General features: G+C 28.1%; 1 long non-coding RNA gene across 1 annotated transcript; it reads left to right on the top strand.

Moving 5' to 3' along the window:
* The first annotated feature begins 167 nt into the window (after nt 1–167).
* LOC117134171 lies at nt 168–21,393 on the top strand. The gene is made up of 3 exons (XR_004458343.1): nt 168–545; nt 713–1,070; nt 19,276–21,393. It is a non-coding gene; the product is annotated as an uncharacterized LOC117134171 (long non-coding RNA).
* The last annotated feature ends 377 nt before the right edge of the window (nt 21,394–21,770 follow it).

Genomic DNA, 21,770 nt, shown 5'->3' with positions numbered 1-21,770 from the left:
GTGTATTGGAGGTTCAAGGAACCAGCTCAGGTTCCTTGGTTATAAGTTAAACCTCTCCTTCTTGATATGAGCTTGGGATAATGGTTCTGGTTGTGTTGAAATGTATATTAAGGTGATTAAATGAGTTGTCTAGTCTCTGATATTGTCATTTGAGCATATCATTGTTTAAATGATCACAAAAATAGCCTAAATGTATTTTAATTGATGAGTTATTATACTGGAACATTTAGTGAGTTGGTTGCATGGATTTGAACTAGATGAGTTGTTTAGATTCTGTCCATTGCATTTCTTAAAACATTGGGATCAGAATTGGTGAGTTATCAATGTCTGATCCTAGTGTGTGTGGTCTGATTATTGCTGGAGTTTGAGTGATGTTTCAGGTACACAAGTGTTGTTCTCTGCCCATCATCAAATCAAGACAAAGAAGAAGGATTTGCCCATGCTGTTCAGAGCCTATACATGATGTATATTCCTGTTTGATCTAGAGCCTACACGTGATGTATATTCCTGACCATGGAATTTTTTTTTTTTGAGGAGACCAGATGGTATTAAGTCGTGGCTGAGACATAATATGGCTGGCATTTGAAGATGCTTCAAGGAGTATTGACGGAGAGGTAGACCAGAAGTTGACCAGCCACCCACCTAGCTGGATTTCCTCGTGGATTGCAAGGTCAACGATGAAGTGACTTGTAGCTGGAAGCTAACAAGTCAGGAATAAGTGGCACTCATATCAAGCTTGTTTCCTTCACTATACTCTGAGCCAAGCTTAAGGGGGGAAGTAAATGAGCTTCCATGGCCTGTCTATAAACGCTTGCAAGAAGAATTCAACAAGGACAACAACAACTTGGTGTTAGAATAAATGACCATCAGAGACTACTTGACAAAAAGATCAGGTGAAGAGTCAAGCTGAGTGGATAGCTATGAATCAGCCCAATGCATGGAGTTAGAATAGTTACCTTCTGATTGGAAAGCTATGGATCAGCCTCTAAAAGGAGTTAGAACAACTACCTTCAGTTGGGAAGCTATGAATCAGGCCATAGCATGTGTGCTAGTACCATGTTGATGAAGCTGTAGAGGGTGTGTAGAACAGGTTGAATTAAGTGCATGTCGTTTGGTTGTTGAGCTCCTGGTTCAAGAGATACACAAGTTGGGCCATCACCTAAGTCATGAGGAGACTGGTGGTCCAGTTGGCAGTGGAGCATAGATCAAGGGACGAATCAGTTGGATTAAGCACAAATGTTGGTATTGTTGTGCTCGAGCAACACTGAGGCCATAAAAAATTACTTAAAACATTGATAAACAAATTTTTCATAATTTAGAGCTTCTAACTATGCACATAACTGCTAGTTGGGTTGTGCCCAAATATAGTCATGAGATTAATTTACTCCAAAATGGGTAAACCGAACCAAAATACCGAAATGGTTTTTAAATTATATGGGCCATGTATTAAACCAATACATTTGACAAATCGATTGGATCAATCTACAACTCATTTAAGTTAATGAGTTAATTGTTTAAACGGTTAATTCATGAACAGTAATTTTATATTTTAAAAGTTATTAAGTAAAATGTATTATTTTTAGGGTTGAAAATAAATACAAATATAAGGTTTTGGTGGAAAATAAGATTTTCTTATTTTCTTAAGTGTTCTTCGCAAGAAAACTCAATTTTACGGTTTTAGAAGAAAACACCATTTTGTGGCTTTGTCGAAAATCTCAATTTTACAGATTTTGGGGAAAACAATTTACGGTTTTGGATGGCAAACACGATTTACGGTTATTGCAGGAAAACTCAATTTTGCTGTTTTGTCAGGAAAATAAGATTTTTGAGGTGTGGCGGAAAAATACAATGTTGCGGTTTTGGCAGAAAAATCAATTTTACGGAAAAAAGATTTTTATGTTTTGGTGGAAAACTCAATTTTACAGATTTGGCGGAAAACAATTTTACAATTATGGCACGAAAACAAGATTTTACTGTTTTGGCGGGAAACCTAAATTTTAGGGTTTTGACAGGAAAACAAAATTTGCGATATTGGCGGAAAAACTTAATTTGCGGTTTTGGCAGGAAAGCTTGTTTTTTCAAAAGGCGGAAAGCTTTATTTTATTGTTTTGACAGGAAAAAAAGATTTTGCAGTTTAAAAGGGAACATTCAGTTAAACATTTTGCGGAAATACTCAATTTTACGGTTTTGGCTGGCAAACACAAATTTGCGGTTTTTGGTGAGAAAACTCAATTTACATTTTATGTGGGAAAACTCGATTTTATGGTCATGGCGGGAAAGCACAATTTTGCAGTTTTGGAGGGAAAGCTCAATTTTGTGGTATTGGCAGGAAAACCCAATTTTGCGATTTTTGCGAGAAACACACAATTTTGCGGTTTTGGCTAGAAAAAACGATTTTTCGATTTTGACAGAAAAATATGATTTTGCAGTTTTTGCAGGAATACATGATTTTGTGGATTTGGTGAAAAACACAATTTTACGATTTTGACAAAAAAAAAGAAGAGATTTAGCGCTTTTGATGGAAAAAATCAAGTTTTAGTTTGTCAAAAAATTGATTTTATGTATTTGGCAAAAAAATATGATTTAACTTCTAAAACCCAACATATATATATGAGAAATTGGGTTTTAACATAAAAAAATTATGACTAAGTGAGATTTAGGTTATTGTAATTTCGTTGTATATGTGAAACGTAAATAGAATTTGGTGTAGTAAACTGGTTTAAAAATTTGGTTTGGTTACTTTTATATATATATATATATATATATTTGATTTGATGTTAGGTTTGTTATAGATTTTTATTGATTTGGTTATGAATAACTCATTATCCATTACAATCCAAACCATTTAAGTCCATTAACTCATTTACCCATTATTCCATTTGTATCCAATTTTTCTATCCATTAAAATTCGTGGTTTGGATTGGTCCTGATCGACCCATTAGTTTTTATCTGTTTTGACACCCCTAGCCGTTCTCCTCTGATGCATCTTCGCATAAATCGTCGAGTAAAGTAATGTCTTTATCAATGATACTCAACGTAATTTCTTGCATCTTTTTGTAATTTGTCTGCCATGAGTAACAAAAACAGATGAATGTATTTGTTGACACTTTGATCACAAGAGAAAAACAAAGGCACAAAGTAGACTATATTTAGCCACTCCTCAATAACTGCCAAACATTTATTATGGTCTAAGAAAACTGTTGTTGATTGGCGATGGGAACACTCGAGGAGAAATGATGGATCATGAATGAATAGATGTGTCTGTTCACGTGATGGTCTTTTTCACACAGAAAAAATATTTTTAGTGTTGTGTACTTCAGTGTTTTTAATATTATGATTTCTTCGGAAAGTCAGGTAAGCAATTAATCAAATGCTATTAGGATTCTTTCTAAAAAATTATATTAGGATTTTTTTTTCAAAATTATATATTGTACATTCAGCATTTTTTTTATATGAACAATATAGTGTATAGAAAAAATACTTATTATTTTTATTTTTTATTTTTTTGAAACAATCATAACTAAACCAATATTAGATTAGATTGACAGAAAGTTTCTGATTATTAATTTATTGAACTTTTAAAATATATATCCACTAAAAAGATGGTGGGGTAGGTGGAGATGTCTGATTGTTCGGACCTCCTGGAACTTTTCTTTTCATTTCAATATTTGCTACAAACGCTGGTGGATTAGATGGAGATGTCGTATTATCTGGACCTCCTGGAACTAGTCTCTTTATTTCAATATCAGTTACAAACGCTGGTGGATTAGATGGAGATGTCGCATTGTCTGGACCTCCTGGAACTAGTCTCTTCGATCCAATACTTGTTAAACTTTTGCGACTGGCTAAAGATACCGTAATAAATAAGAACAGAAACATAACAACTCCAAAGATACCTTTCATATTTTGGTTTTTTGTGTCCTTTTCGTACTTACTAGATTATGTAAATATGTGATGGTATGAACTGCTTGAAATGAGATAATTTATAGTATCTGTTAATGAAGGTAAATATTTAGTATGCACATACTTATGGTACACAACAAGACCATTCTAACAAATAACTCTTTTAATAGTATAGATATCTCAAAGGAAAAAAACTAAATCTAACAAAAAAATCTTTGAATAGAAAGACACGTATTTCTTTTTTCTGTGTCACCTTATCAATATTAAAATTAAATATCTAAACAGATTAAATGCATGAACAGAGAAATTTTTTAATAAAAACAGTTTTAGTACATTTGAACTCATATATAATAAATATAGATAAATTTATATAAGGAAGTTGAAACCCTTTTTCAAAAAGATCTACTACTCATACCTAAACTAAATATTAAATCAATAATTATATACATATATATATATATATATATATAATCTATTCTACTTAAACAAAAACACTACATAGAATCAAATTTAACCAGGCGTGTCATTTATGAATTGTACCATTAAAATTTCTAGATTCTTAGACATTAATTGAAGGTAACGTTATCAAATCAATTTTTGACTAGTTAGTTTTAAAAACTTAACTAATTCATAATATACTATCATATTCTTTATTAGCGGTATTCCGGTGCTATGCGCCGGATTCGTATATTTTATTCTTATATAAATTTATGATTTTTTTATGATTTTAGTAAAGAAAATATGTTTAAAAATATGAAAAGTAAAATATGTTTAATTGGCTCCAAAATGGGTAAACCGAACCAAAACACCGAAATGGTTTTTAAATTATATGGGCCATGTATTAAACCAATACATTTGACAAATCGATTGGATCAATCTACAACTCATTTAAGTTAATGAGTTAATTGTTTAAACGGTTAATCCATGGACAATAATTTTATATTTTAAAAGTTATTAAGTAAAAAGTATTATTTTTAGGGTTTAAAATAAATACAAATATAAGGTTTTGGTGGAAAATAAGATTTTCTTATTTTCTTAAGTGATCTTGGCAAGAAAACTCAATTTTACAGTTTTAGAAGAAAACACCATTTTGTGGCTTTGTCGGAAATCTCAATTTTACAGGTTTTGGGGAAAAACAATTTACGGTTTTGGATGGAAAACACGATTTACGGTTTTGGCAGGAAAAATCAATTTTGCTGTTTTGTCAGGAAAATAAGATTTTTGAGGTGTGGCGGAAAAATACAATGTTGCGGTTTTGGCAGAAAAATTAATTTTACGGAAACAAGATTTTTATGTTTTGGTGGAAAACTCAATTTTACAGATTTGGCGGAAAAACAATTTTACAATTATGGCAAGAAAACAGAATTTTACTGTTTTGGCGGGAAACCAAAATTTTAGAGTTTTGACAGGAAAACTAAATTTGCGATATTGGCGGAAAAACTTAATTTGCGGTTTTGGCAGGAAAGCTTGTTTTTTCAAAAGGCGGAAAGCTTTATTTTATTGTTTTGACAGGAAAAAAAGATTTTGCAGTTTAGGAGGGAACATTCAGTTAAACATTTTGCGGAAATACTCAATTTTACGGTTTTGGCTGGCAAACACAAATTTGCGGTTTTTTGTGAGAAAACTCAATTTACATTTTATGTGGGAAAACTCGATTTTATGGTCATGGCGGGAAAGCACAATTTTGCAGTTTTGGAGGGAAAGCTCAATTTTGTGGTTTTGGCAGGAAAACCCAATTTTGCGATTTTTGCGAGAAACACACAATTTTGCGGTTTTGGCTAGAAAAAACGATTTTTCGATTTTGACAGAAAAACATGATTTTGCAGTTTTTGCAGGAATACATGATTTTGTGGATCTGGTGAAAAACACAATTTTACGATTTTGATAAAAAAAAAAAAGAAGAGATTTAGCGCTTTTGATGGAAAAAATCAATTTTTTGTTTTGTCAAAAAAATTGATTTTATCTATTTGGCAAAAAAAATGATTTAAATTCTAAAACCCCACATATATATGAGAAATTGGGTTTTAACATTAAAAAATTATAACTAAGTGAGATTTAGGTTATTGTAATTTCGTTGTATATGTGAAAAGTAAATAAAATTTGGTGTAGTAAACTGGTTTAGAAATTTGGTTTGGTTACTTTTTTTAATATATATTTGATTTGAATTTAAGTTTGTTATAGATTTTTATTGATTTGGCATTATCCATTACAATCCAAACCATTTAAGTCCATTAACTCATTTACCCATTAATCCATTTGTACCCAATTTTTCTATCCATTAAAATTCATGGTTTGGATTGGTCCTGATCGGCCCATTAGTTTGTATCTGTTTTGACACCCCTAGCCGTTCTCCTCTGATGCATCTTCGTATAAATCGTCGAGTAAAGTGATGTCTTCATCAATGATACTCAACGTAATTTCTTGCATCTTTTTGTAATTTGTCTGCCATGAGTAACAAAAACAGATGAATGTATTTGTTGACACTTTGATCACAAGAGAAAAACAAATGCACAAAGCAGACTATATTTAGCCACTCCTTTATAACTGCCAAACATTTATTATGGTCTAAGAAAACTGTTGTTGATCGGCGATGGGAACACTCCAGGATAAATGATGGATCATGAATGAATAGATGTGTCTGTTCACGTGATGATCTTTTCGCACAGAAAAAATATTTTTAGTAGTGTGTACTTCAGTGTTTTTAATATTATGTTTTCTTCGGAAAGTCAGGTAAGCAATTAATCAAATGCTATTAGGATTCTTTCTAAAAAATGGTATTAGGATTTTTTTTTTTTGAAAATTATATATTTCATATTCAGCATTTTTTTTAATGAATAATATAGTGTATAGAAAAAAATACTTATTATTTTTATTTTTTATTTTTTTGAAACAATCATAATTAAACCAATATTAGATTAGATTGACAGAAAGTTTGTGATTATTAATTTATTGAACTTTTAAAATATATATCCACTAAAAAGATGGTGGGGTAGGTGGAGATGTCTGATTGTTCGGACCTCCTGGAACTTTTCTTTTCATTTCAATATTTGCTACAAACGCTGGTGGATTAGATGGAGATGTCGCATTATCTGGAACTCCTGGAACTAGCCTCTTTATTTCAATATCAGTTACAAACGCTGGTGGATTAGATGGAGATGTCGCATTGTCTGGACCTCCTGGAACTAGTCTCTTCGATCCAATACTTGTTAAACTTTTGCGACTGGCTAAAGATACCGTAATAAATAAGAACAGAAACATAACAACTCCAAAGAAACCTTTCATATTTTGGTTTTTTGTGTCCTTTTCGTACTTACTAGATTATGTAAATATGTGATGGTATGAACTGCTTGAAATGAGATAATTTATAGTGTCTGTAAATGAAGGTAAATATTTAGTATGCACATACTTATGGTACACAACATGACCATTCTAACAAATAACTCTTTTAATAGTATAGATATCTCAAAGGAAAAAAAACTAAATCTAACAAAAAAATATTTGAATAGAAAGACACGTATTTCTTTTTTCCTTGTCACCTTATCAATATTAAAATTGAATATCTAAACAGATTAAATGCATGAACAGAGAAATTTGTTGATAAAAACACTTTTAGTACATTTGAACTCATATCTAATAAATATAGATAAATTTATATAAGGAAGTTGAAACCCTTTTTCAAAAAGATCTACTACTCATACCTAATCTAAATATTAAATCAATAATTATATACATATATATATAAAATCTATTCTACTTAAACAAAAACACTATATAGAATCAAATTTAACCTGGCGTGTCATTTATGAATTGTACCATTAAAATTTCTAGATTTTTATACATTAATTGAAGCTAACGTTATCAAATCAATTTTTGACTAGTTAGTTTTAAAAACTTAACTAATTCATAATATACTATCATATTCTTTACTAGCGGTATTCCGGTGCTATGCGCCGGATTCGTATATTTTATTCTTATATGAATTTATAATTTTTTATGATTTTAGTAAAGAAAATATGTTTAAAAATATGAAAGTAAAATATGTTTAATTGGCTCCAAAATGGGTAAACCGAACCAAAACACCGAAATGATTTTGAAATTATATGGGCCATGTATTAAACCAATACATTTGACAAATCGATTGGATCAATCTACAACTCATTTAAGTTAATGAGTTAATTGTTTAAACGGTTAATCCATGAACAATAATTTTATATTTTAAAAGTTATTAAGTAAAAAGTATTATTTTTAGGGTTGAAAATAAATACAAATATAAGGTTTTGGTGGAAAATAAGATTTTCTTATTTTCTTAAGTGATCTTGGCAAGAAAACTCAATTTTACGGTTTTAGAAGAAAACACCATTTTGTGGCTTTGTCGGAAATCTCAATTTTACAGATTTTAGGGAAAAACAATTTACAGTTTTGGATGGAAAACACGATTTACGGTTTTTACAGGAAAACTCAATTTTGCTGTTTTGTCAGGAAAATAAGATTTTTGAGGTGTGGCGGAAAAATACAATGTTGCGGTTTTGGCAGAAAAATCAATTTTACGGAAAAAAGATTTTTATGTTTTGGTGGAAAACTCAATTTTACAGATTTGGCGGAAAATAATTTTACAATTATGGCAAGAAAACAAGATTTTACTGTTTTGGCGGGAAACCTAAATTTTAGGGTTTTGACAGGAAAACTAAATTTGCGATATGGGCGGAAAAACTTAATTTGCGGTTTTGGCAGGAAAGCTTGTTTTTTTCAAAAGGCGGAAAGCTTTAATTTATTGTTTTGACAGGAAAAAAAAGATTTTACAGTTTAAGAGGGAACGTTCAGTTTAACATTTTGCAAAAATACTCAATTTTACGGTTTTGGCTGGCAAACACAAATTTGCGGTTTTTGGTGAGAAAACTCAATTTACATTTTATGTGGGAAAACTCGATTTTATGGTCATGGCGGGAAAGCACAATTTTGCAGTTTTGGAGGGAAAGCTCAATTTTGTGGTTTTGGCAGGAAAACCCAATTTTGCGATTTTTGCGAGAAAACACAATTTTTCGGTTTTGGCTAGAAAAAACGATTTTTCGATTTTGACAGAAAAACATGATTTTGCAGTTTTTGCAGGAATACATGATTTTGTGGATCTGGTGAAAACACACAATTTTACGATTTTGACAACAAAAAAAAAGAAGAGATTTAGCGCTTTTGATGGAAAAAATCAAGTTTTAGTTTTGTCAAAAAAAATATTTTATGTATTTGGCAAAAAAATATGATTTAACTTCTAAAACCCCACATATATATATGAGAAATTGGGTTTTAACATAAAAAAAGTTATGATTAAGTGAGATTTAGGTTATTGTAATTTCGTTGTACATGTGAAAAGTAAATAGAATTTGGTGTAGTAAACTGGTTTAAAAATTTGGTTTGGTTACTTTTTTATATATATATATTTGATTTGATGTTAGGTTTGTTATAGATTTTTATTGATTTGGTTATGAATAACTCATTATCCATTACAATCCAAACCATTTAAGTCCATTAACTCATTTACCCATTAATCCATTTGTACCCAATTTTTCTATCCATTAAAATTCGTGGTTTGGATTGGTCCTGATCGACCCATTAGTTTTTATCTGTTTTGACACCCCTAGCCGTTCTCCTCTGATGCATCTTCGCATAAATCGTCGAGTAAAGTAATGTCTTTATCAATGATACTCAACGTAATTTCTTGCATCTTTTTGTAATTTGTCTGCCATGAGTAACAAAAACAGATGAATGTATTTGTTGACACTTTGATCACAAGAGAAAAACAAAGGCACAAAGTAGACTATATTTAGCCACTCCTCAATAAATGCCAAATTAACATTTATTATAGTCTAAGAAAACTGTTGTTGATTGGCGATGGGAACACTCGAGGAGAAATGATGGATCTTGAATGAATAGATGTGTCTGTTCACGTGATGGTCTTTTTCACACAGAAAAAATATTTTTAGTGGTGTGTACTTCAGTGTTTTTAATATTATGATTTCTTCGGAAAGTCAGGTAAGCAATTAATCAAATGCTATTAGGATTCTTTCTAAAAAATGGTATTAGGATTTTTTTTTCAAAATTATATATTTCACATTCAGCATTTTTTTTATATGAACAATATAGTGTATAGAAAAAATACTTATTATTTTTATTTTTTATTTTTTTGAAAAAATCATAACTAAACCAATATTAGATTAGATTGACAGAAAGTTTGTGATTATTAATTTATTGAACTTTTAAAATATATATCCACTAAAAAGATGGTGGGGTAGGTGGAGATGTCTGATTGTTCGGACCTCCTGGAACTTTTCTTTTCATTTCAATATTTGCTACAAACGCTGGTGGATTAGATGGAGATGTCGCATTATCTGGACCTCCTGGAACTAGTCTCTTTATTTCAATATCAGTTACAAACGCTGGTGGATTAGATGGAGATGTCGCATTGTCTGGACCTCCTGGAACTAGTCTTTTCGATCCAATACTTGTTAAACTTTTGCGACTGGCTAAAGATACCGTAATAAATAAGAACAGAAACATAACAACTCCAAAGAAACCTTTCATATTTTGGTTTTTTTGTGTTCTTTTCGTACTTACTTGATTATGTAAATATGTGATCGTATGAACTGCTTGAAATGAGATAATTTATAGTATATGTAAATGAAGGTATATATTTAGTATGCACATACTTATGGCACACAACAAAAGACCATTCTAACAAATAACTCTTTTAAAGGAAAAAATCTTTGAATAGAAAGACACATATTTCTTTTTTCCTTGTCACCTTATCAATATTAAAATTGAATATCTAAACAGATTAAATGCATGAACAGAGAAATTTATTGATAAAAACACTTTTAGTACATTTGAACTCAAATCTAATAAATATAGATAATAATATATAAGGAAGTTGAAACCCTTTTTCAAAAATATCTACTACTCATACCTAATCTAAATATTAAATCAATAATTATATACATATATATATATATAATCAACTTTAACCTGGCGTGTCATTTATGAATTGTACCATTAAAATTTCTAGATTTTTAGAAATTAATTGAAGCTAACGTTATCAAATCAATTTTTTACTAGTTAGTTTTAAAAACTTAACTAATTCATAATATACTATCATATCCTTAACTAGTGGTATTCCGGTGCTATGCGCCGGATTTGTATATTTTATTCTTATATGAATTTATAATTTTTTATGGTTTTAGTAAAGAAAATATGTTTAAAATATTAAAAGTAAAATATGTTGAAAGAAAATGATATTTTCCCCTGATTTATTTGATTTTGGTTAGTGATCGTAGTGTATAAATTTTTTTTTGAAGTTGTTCTTAGTTGAAAGTGGATTAACATAAGTGGCTATGACTAGTTGATTCAATAAAAGTAAATAAAAAGATGATAGTCGTATGAGAGTTAATTTTGTTGGAATTTAAACATAAAGTAAAGTTGATGCTTAATTAAGAGAACATACTTATACTGTTAAGTACCATATGGACAGTATGTAGAAAGAATGACATTTGAAATTTTATTTTAGAGACTAAACTAAATTAAAGCGTGTGTAATAAAGTTTTGTTCATATATTCTGCTTCTTTTATTTTTGCGAAGAAACTAATTCTTTTATTTATGTTTTTAGTTTGCTCCGTGGAATTTTGTTTGGATGGTGATTTGGTTCGGTTGAGAAAATTTAGCAATGTGGTTCTAATGATATGGCTAAACATGCTATTTTAAGGAGTTTCTGAATTTTACTATCATCATCCAGATCCAACAATGATCCAACAAAAGAAAGACAAGAAATAGGATAATTATTTGGCAGCGGTTAAGTAGCCGCTGGATTAATCCATTGTTTTGGTATCATTGTGATTTATAACTGATGTTTTTTTGTGAGTCTCCAATTTTGTACATAATTTTCTGTGGTGATATTTAAGATTTTCGCGTTTAGTGTTACATCAGTATATTTTTGTTAATTGTACATGTATTTTGTTAACTACAACTAACTTTCGTGAAAAAACTTATTGAGAAATTCCCTGAAAAATTGATAGAAAATTCATTAGTTTATTTTTTTACAAAATAGCCTTCAGTGAAAAAAATTATCAAAATCAATTTTATTAAAAAGTAAAAATACATTTTTACCCTAGAGTTAACTAATCTAGACTTAGAGTTTAGAGTTAAGGGTTGGATTTTGGGATAAGGTTTCAAATTTTAAAAAATAAAAATAAAAAATTTGAAAATAAAAAAGCTATTTTGGTTATTTTATTCTTTGAGGGCTATTTTTGTGAAAAAAAAACTTAAAAGTGGCTATCTGAGATAATTGCCCTAATCTATTTCTATTTTTATTAGTAATTCTTCCATCACTTTTTTATCAAAGCAAAAGTTTGGTGCTTAAAAAGAGATAAAAAATTCATAAGATTTACTCTTCTTTATTTGATTGGCCCTGGTTTGATGAGACTTGGAAAAAATAATTATGTAAATAGGTTATTATATATTTGTTAAATCATTATTTTTTTACAATAGTTGATGTCAACATTTTGATTGGATTGAAAATAAAATATTAATTTGAAAAATATGTTGTTAAACTTTTTAAACAGAACCCCTTTTTTTGTAAGATAGTAAATTTTTTTTTGTAAACATGATTGTTTCCTTTGCTTTTTTCTTTTTAATATTTTACTGTTCCTTTTGTTGGAATTCATGATCATCAAGATCAAAACAAAACGGTTTCTTTGGCTAGAATATCTTTATTATTCTCTAACTGAGACCTCACAACCTTGGTGGCTTTAGACCTTCTTCATAAGTCAGAAGCTTTGGCCATCTATCCTTCTTCGAACGTTAGGAATTTGTCAATCATGTTGGCTCTATGCAAGCAACATGGCTCTTTTAAGTTTTAAGCTGCTCGGGAGGATACAAGTAATAACATCTGTTTCAGACCCTCTATTTATTGTATCTTCCTTATAAAACTGAAATGAACATATAACCAGATAGTTGGGGATAACATAATAGAGGTAAATATCTGAACAATAACCCCATATAAGAGGTGCTAATATTTGAATATTTTAACTGTAAAATAATGAAATTCTAAAACAAAGGACATCTCATGAGCAACTAAATGATATCAATATATGATATACCTGGTCCGGCCTGGTATATCCTGCAATGAGAGTTTTAAACACATATGGAGGGTACTCTTAATCCGTGACAGAAAGAAAACACCAGAAGCATTGCAACATTGACCGAGATCTCATGGTCGACTGCCATGAGAGTGACAGTAATCTCAGTTCCATATGTGTATTTTTCTTCTATCAGTGCGTTAAAATCTTTACCATTACCCAACGTTACTGTATATATATACTTTCCTTCTTCAGGACCAAAGTCTTCTTTCAAGCTTGGAAGCTTAATGTAGGGGAAAGTCTCCAGAGCTGAGCATGCCCCGGTGCTAATGATACCGAAGGTCTACTGGTCGGATTGCGCTATAGGGACTACTTCTTGGTTTCCATTATCAATGTAGAACACTTCAAATTTATCATCTCAACAGCTCCTCGTGGTGCATTCATGATCTGAAAATAGGTATCAATCAAATAAATAAACAGAAGCAAAACAAAGCATAAAAACTAAGAAGGTGGACTGGAAGTTACCATTGCACGGTCCCAGAAGTTGTCAAGGATAAACTGTCAAAAACGATGAGAGGTCCTCTCTTAGGGTTGAAGGATGCGATGATGGGAGCATTTTTGACACACATGGATGCAAGATGGTTCTAAATCGAAGCTAGTTTCTAGTCTCCAACCGATTGAACATAGAAGCGACCACCTCCAAGTACCTCTGTGACAGCAACCTATTATCATACAAAATGAAAGGAAACTTGAATGGATTGATGCTTATTGTATACATGTATAAAAACTATCTGAGTAGTGCTAAAGAGATACATGATTTTGTGGATTTGGTGAAAATACGATTTGATTTTACGGTTTTGGCAAAAAAAAAAGAGATTTAGCGCTTTTGATGGAAAAAAATCAACTTATAGTTTTTTCAAAAATTTGATTTAATGGTTTTGACAAAAAAAAATTATGATGAAAGTTAAAAAACCAATATATATTAGTAATTGAGTGAGATTTAGTTTATTTTAATTTCTATCTATATGTGAAAAGTAAATAAAATTTGGTTTAGTAAAACTGGTTTAGAAATTTGGTTTGGTTATTTTTCCTTTAAATATTTGATTTGAGGTTTATGTTTGTTATAGATTTTTATTGTTTTGGTTATGGATAAGTCATTATTCATTACAATCCAAGCCATTTTCACCCAATCCACTAAGTCCATTAACTCATTTTATCTATTAATTCATTTCTATCCATAAAGATCCATGGTTTTGATTAGTTTGGATCAACCCATTAGTTTTTATCCATTTTGACATCCCTAGCTATTCTCGTCTGATGCGTCTGCACATAAATTGTCGGGTAAAGTTATGACTTCATCAGTGATACTCAACGTAATTTCTTGGAATTTTTTTATAATTTGTCTGCCATGAATAACAAAAACAGATTAATGTATTTGTTTAAACTTTGATCACAAGAGAAAATCAAAGGCACAAAGTATACTATATTTAACTAATCCTTAATAACTGCCAAACATTTATTATGGTCTAAGAAAACTGTCGTTGATCGGCAACGGGAACACCCCAGGAGAAATGAGGGATCATGAATGAAAATATGTGTTTGTTGTTTTTTCGCACAGAAAACATATTTTTAGTGGTGTATAATTCAGTGTTTTTAATACTAAATTTTTTTTACGGGAAGTCAGGTAAGAAGTTAATCAAATGTTATTAGGATTCTTAAAAAAAATGATATTAGGATACTTTTCAAAAATATATATTTCACATTCAGCACTTCTGTTTATTGATTTTAAAATGAACCATATAGTTGTATAGAAAAAATACTTATTATTTATTAATTTTTATTTTTTTGAAACAATCATAATAAACGAACATTAGTTTATAATGATGGAAAGTGTTTGATTATAAATTTATTGAACTTTTAAAATCTATATCCACTAAAAAGCTGGTGGAGTTACTGGGGTAGGTGGAGATGTCCGATTGTCTGGACCTCTTGGAACTTTTCTTTTCATTTCAAAATTTGCTACATAAGCTGGTGGAGTAGGCGGTGGTGTGATAACCCATCTCTTTATTTCAATATCTTTTGTAAAAGCTGGTGGGATTACTGGTGTAGGTGGAGATGTTATATTGTTTGGACCTCTTGGAACCTTTCTCTTCGATCCAATACTTGTTAAACTTTCGCGACTCGCTAAAGATAACGTAATAAATAAGAACAGAAACACTGCAACTCCAAGTAAACCTTTCATATTTTGGTTTTTGTGTCCTTTTGTTACTTACTAGATTAAATAAATATGTGATCGTATGAACTGCTTGAATTGAGATACTTTATAGTATCTGTAAATGAATGCAAATATTTAGTATCTACCTACTTATGGTAGACAATATGACTATTCTAACAAATAACTCTTTTAATAGTATAGATATACGAAGATTTATATCTAAATTGATTAAATGCATGAACAGAGAATTCAATATCTATACTATTTGTTAGAACATGTCTTTCTATTCAAAGATTTATTTGTTAGAATTTGTCACCTTAGTAATATTAAAATTCAATATCTAAATTGATTAAATGCATGAACAGAGAAATTTGTTGACAAAAACAGTTTTAGTAATTAGTACATTTGAACTAAAATCTAATAGATATAGATAAAAATGTAAAGAATTTGAAAGCTTTTTGCAAAAAGATCTGCTACTCATACTTATTCTTAATATTAAATCAATAGTTATATGTTTCACAAAAATAATCAATAGTTATATATGTATATATATAAGGTTTCAACTTTAGCCTGTATATTATCGATCTATTTTATTTAAAGAAAACACGATACATAATCAACTTTAACCTTACGTGTTATTTATGAATTGTACCATTAAAATTTCAAGATTTTTAGACATTTACTGAAGCTAATGATGTCAAATAAATTTTTAACTACTTAATTTTATAAACTTAACTAGTTTATAATATATTATCATATTTTTGATTTAATGATTGATATATATATGGTATACCTTGTTATAACAAAATCTTTAAAAAAGGTTTTACTCTACATTTAAAAATATTTATTTAAATTTGTAATTATTGTAATAATATAATAATAAATAATATTCTACTAAATTTTTATTTTTAAAAATAATTGACTTAAGTTATTAAAAAAAATTGGAAGTCTATTACAATACGAAAAACTATATGTATGGGGCAGCTTTAATATATGAAAATGGCCCAATTTAATTAACAAAAAATATTTTTTGTCTAAAATAATCATAAAACAAAATTTAAAATTTATGTACATATTTCAAATCAAAAAATAATTAATCAAAAATTGATTCAAAATATACATATGTTCAAAAAATTGATTTTACTAAAATATTTTTCAATAACCGTTATAAAAATGTTTTCAGTATATATAAGAAAAATACAATACAAAGCCTAAATTTCAAACACCAACTTAAATTATGGTTTTGCTCGATACCACCAACAATTTTTGATTATCGCATGGGAAGAGGTTCATCTTCAAAGCATTTTTCCTACATTTCACGTTAAGTTTTAAAAATATAATATATATGTAATTAATTATACGATGGTACATATAAAATACTATTAACTAGGTGATCACCCGCGCCCTGCGCGGAGTGAGGAAACTTAAAGAAATTATAAGTTTGAATATATAGATATTAGAAATGTAAAAGTCATAGATACAAATATTACATGTTATTTATATTAAGGGATTCAACGAAATTGTGGATATGTAAATAAAGTAAGCTTCAAAGTTTTTTAAAACTTGTGTTATTTGTTTTGTGTGATTGAAGTATAGTTCGAGAAAATAAATCTATAAGAGTAAACAAAAACTTATATAAAATTAATTATGAAATAAAGATAAAACGAAATATATGCAATATAATTATTGCTTTCAGAAAATAAAATATGAATATAAGATAAAATGAAACATAGGCGATAAAATAAAATAAAATGTGAAAGCATATCCTATATAATAAGGAAACAAAATAAATAAAAAAACTAAGAAAATTACGACTGCTGTGAAAAGTGTCTTCAAAACTCTTCGTTTACAATCCTATAAAGTCCGCCATTGGTTTACTTCTGGTTTTGTTAATGATGATTTAGAAAGAGTGATGTGGTGAGGAGCTGTGTTGCAGACACTGCGTATTTATATAGAGTTTTAATGATGAAAACAAATAGCCAAAATTATAGTCGCAAATATTTACTAATTAATATTTCTATACTTGCCGTACAATTTACTTTAAAACTGATCTTTTCACATGTTTTTTAAAAAAAGCGCAGCTCTCAAATTAGGTAAAATTTGGATCTTGAATCATATATGGAAACGTGTTTCTCAACGACTATAACTAAGGTAAATTACTTGATGGTTTTAACAATTCATTTAGTGAAGATTATGAATTGATTATAAACTTGATAAATAGTACTGTACAGCAAGGTTTGCATTATGGCGAAAGAGAATATTCAGTATCCATATTCTTAGGTAATCCCAAATAAATTTAATTTGTAAAATAAGGAAATCTGAGGAAATAAAGTTAGCCGATAGCATTAATATGTTTGTAGTATATGACCAAATATTCACATTCCCTATAGCTTATAAATTACAAATATTTATACCAGAAATAATAAATTAATTCAAACCATATAGAAACAGCTTAAATTTGGGACGTATAAAATAAGGAAATCTGAGGAAGTAAACCTTGTCAATCTAAATATTAAACTGTTTGTAGGCCAAGGGAAAAATATTGACTTGATTTTCAAAATCATCGGAAGAAAATAAATTATGAATTGATTCCACACTTGACTCCAGAATTTAAGATCTGAACTGGCCAAATCTTTGATTTTCTTCCGATGATTTTGATAATTAATAATTTGATCGTATCAAATATTATGAATTGCTTACGAAACTTTAATATATTTTCCTAAATTACTGTCGATTTTAATTGCTTTTCTAACTAAGATTAATAATTTTGAACATATATGTAGTTTCAAATATTCCATAGTTTTATGATTGGTCGAAATATTGCATAGATTTATGCATAACTTGATCATGATCTTCGAAGTATTAAACTAAAAAAAATTGATTTTAAAGAATTCTTATTTTTATATTGTTCACTTCATAGCTTTGTTATAAATATTTTTAAAGCAATATATTACATGTTTGAGAATTTTTTTCCGAATCTGATGTAAAAATGTTGCACTTAGTCTTTCACAAAATCAAACGATCTCTTCAACGAATATCTATCACAGTATTTTGAAAAAGAGTATTGAATTAAATATTGTTCACTTCATAAATCTGTTATGTTTTTTAAAGCAATATATGATCTAGTCACGCAAATTTAATGTAAAAATATCTTCTGTTGCAAAAAGTATGTATAAATCAACGATGGACAACATGTATTCGTAATAACTTTGACGTGATAAAACCGTATTCAAATAACAACTATGCAATATGGTTTACAGAGTCTATATGAGTCTGTAAATGTTCTTGCTGTAAAAAAAATAAAAAATAACAACTATGCAATATCCGTTAAATCCCTTATATAGGAAACTCCTCTTTTCACGTCAATTTTGTTTCCATTATCACGCTAACATTGCCATTGACAATAATGTATTTGATCCCGTGATTGACAATTCAAATTTGAATCATATGTTATGGGAAAAATCAAAATGGTAATGTATTAAATTGTATTGCCTTGAATTTAAACTATCATAAAATGATCGTCGACTACAATTGCATTGATAATTATGAAAACGATAAACATGGTTAACATGCAATGGAGAAGATTTGAAACTATTATTAGCTCTTAAAAATATAATATATTAGATCGTTTTATGTCATTTAAAAAAAATGTACGTATATATCTATTACATTTTGCCATTATGTAGTAATTCTTCAACATTGCGATTGTGATTGGTATCTTTATCTAATACGGAGAAGAGTTGCAGCAACACATATATAAGTAGATATGTTGATACATACGTAGACAATGAATTTTATGTAGTCTAACTATATAGAAAGGCATTAATATTTAAGTCAGACTATATAAAAAAATCGATCATTACAAAGAATCTCAGGTTATGGCAATAAAATCTCTGCGTATTTAAAGATCCAACCGTTTGTAATTGAAGCTTAGCAAGTAAGGCGCATGTTTATTTTTTTTTGTTAGTCAATACTCAATAAGCTTATAGTATATTCAAATTTTTTAATGTAATGATCAATGGCAAATATTGTAATTAGTCTAGTTAAGAAAGGGTTTTTGAATATATGAGGTGAGATAGCTTGTGGTGCTGACACGTATGAAATGGCACACATGTAATAAACACATGAATGAAATGTTAGTTATATACAATGCTCCTCAAATAATAAGAAAGGGATTATATGATGATACGTATAAAAGCAGAAAATACTTGAAATTCCAAAATAACATGAAACAAAACAAAAACAAATAATGAGAAACTATCTATTTGAACTAGCTTTAAAATATACGAAAATAGCCCAATGTAATTACCTAGCAAATAGTGGACTTAAATTATTAAGAAAAATTTAAAGTCTTTTGTATTATGAGAAACTATATGGGCCAACATTAAATATACGAAAATAACCCAATCTAATTACCTAAAATTTATTTTTTCTAAAATAAACATAAAACAAAATTTTAACCTTATATACATATTTCAAATCAAAATAATAAATAAAATTTATTTATATAAAAAATTGATTCAAAACTATACATATTCTCAAAAATTGATTTTTACCAAATATTTTCTAAGAACAATTATAAAAAATATTTTCAATATATATAAAAATAATACAATACAAAGCCCAATTTCAAACAACTATTTAAATTATGGTTTTTATATTTCACATTAAATTTTAAAAATATCATATATCTATCTATATTATTAAAACTACAGCACATTTGAGATTTGTTTGGAAATATGAATAGTAGTATAAAAAAGAATATAATGTTGTTTGGGAATATGGATATCAATATATTTAAAAAAGTAATGGACTTAAGTTATTAAAAAAAATTGGAAGTCTATTACATTATGAAAAAAACTATATGTATGGGCCAACTTTAATATATGAAAATGGCCCAATTTAATTACCTAAAAATATATTTTGTCTAAAATAATCATAAAAGAATTTAAAATTTATATACATATTTCAAATAAAAAATAATTTAAAATTGATTTATATCAAAAATTGATTCAAAATATACATATATTTTTAAAATATTGATTTTGCTAAAATATTTTCCAATAACTATTATAAAAAAATATTTTCAGTATATATAAGAAAAATACAATACAAAGCCAAAATATCAAACACAAACTTAAATTATTGTTTTGCTCGATACCAGCAAAAAAATTTGATTATCGCATGGGAAGAAGTTCATCTTCAAAGCATTTTTCCATATTTCACATTAAGTTTTTAAAACATAATATGTACGTAATTATTTATACGATCATACATATAAAATACTATTAGTTGTAAGATTATTTATATGATGATGCGTATAAAAGCAGAAAATACTTGAAATTCCAAAATAACATGAAATAAAACCAAAACAAATAAGGAGAAACTATCTATCTCGACTAGTTTTAAAATATATGAAAATAGCCCAATGTAATTACCTAGCAAATAATGGGCTTAAATTATTTAAAAAAAATTGGAAGTCTGTTATATTATGAGAAACTATCTCGGCCTAAAATTACCTAAAATTATCTAGTCTAAAATAAACATAAAACATAATTTTAACCTTATATACATATTTCAAATCAAAATAATAAAAATAAAATTTATTTATATCAAAAATTGATTCAAAAATATTCATATTCTCAAAATTTTATTTTTACTAAAATATTTTCCAAGAACCATTATAAAACATATTTTCAGTATATATAAAAATAATACAATACAAAGCTCAATTTCAAACACCTACTTAAATTATGGTTTTTATATTTCACATTAAATTTTAAAAATATAATATATCTATATTATTAAAACTAAAGTACATTTGAGATTCGTTTGGAAACATGAATAGCAGTATAAAAAGGAATATAATGTTGTTTAAACATGTATATCAATATATCAAAAAATGCAATGGGCTTAGGTTAATAAAAAAAAATTAGAATTCCATTATATTATGAAAAACTATATGTTTGGACCAGCTTTAATATATGAAAATGACCAAATTTAATTACATAAAAATATCTTTTGTCTAAAACAATCATAAAACAAAATTTAAAATTTATATACATATTTTAAATAAAAAATTAATTTTAAATTAGTTTATACCGAAAATTGATTCAAAATATACATATACTCAAAATTTGATTTTACTAAAGTATTTTCCAATAACCGTTATAAAAATGTTTTCAGTATATAGAAGAAAAATACAATTCAAAGCCAAAATTTCAAACACTAACTTAAATTACGGTTTTTATTTTTCACATTAAGTTTTAAAACTGGTCCATTTTTATATATTAAAGCTGGTCCATTTTTTTAATAACTTACACCCATTATTTGGGTGTAACTTAAATTACCTAAAATTATCTTTTATCTCAAATAAACATAAAACAAAATTTTAACCTTATATACATATTTCAAATTAAAATAATAAAATAAAATTTATTTATATCAAAAATTGATTCAAAAATATACAGATACTCAAAAATTGATTTTTACCAAAATATTTACCAATAACCATTATAAAAAATATATTCAAT

This window comes from Brassica rapa, chromosome A01 (assembly GCF_000309985.2).
Source record: "Brassica rapa cultivar Chiifu-401-42 chromosome A01, CAAS_Brap_v3.01, whole genome shotgun sequence".
Lineage (NCBI taxonomy): Eukaryota > Viridiplantae > Streptophyta > Magnoliopsida > Brassicales > Brassicaceae > Brassica > Brassica rapa.
This window is presented reverse-complemented; position numbering and strand designations above follow the sequence as displayed.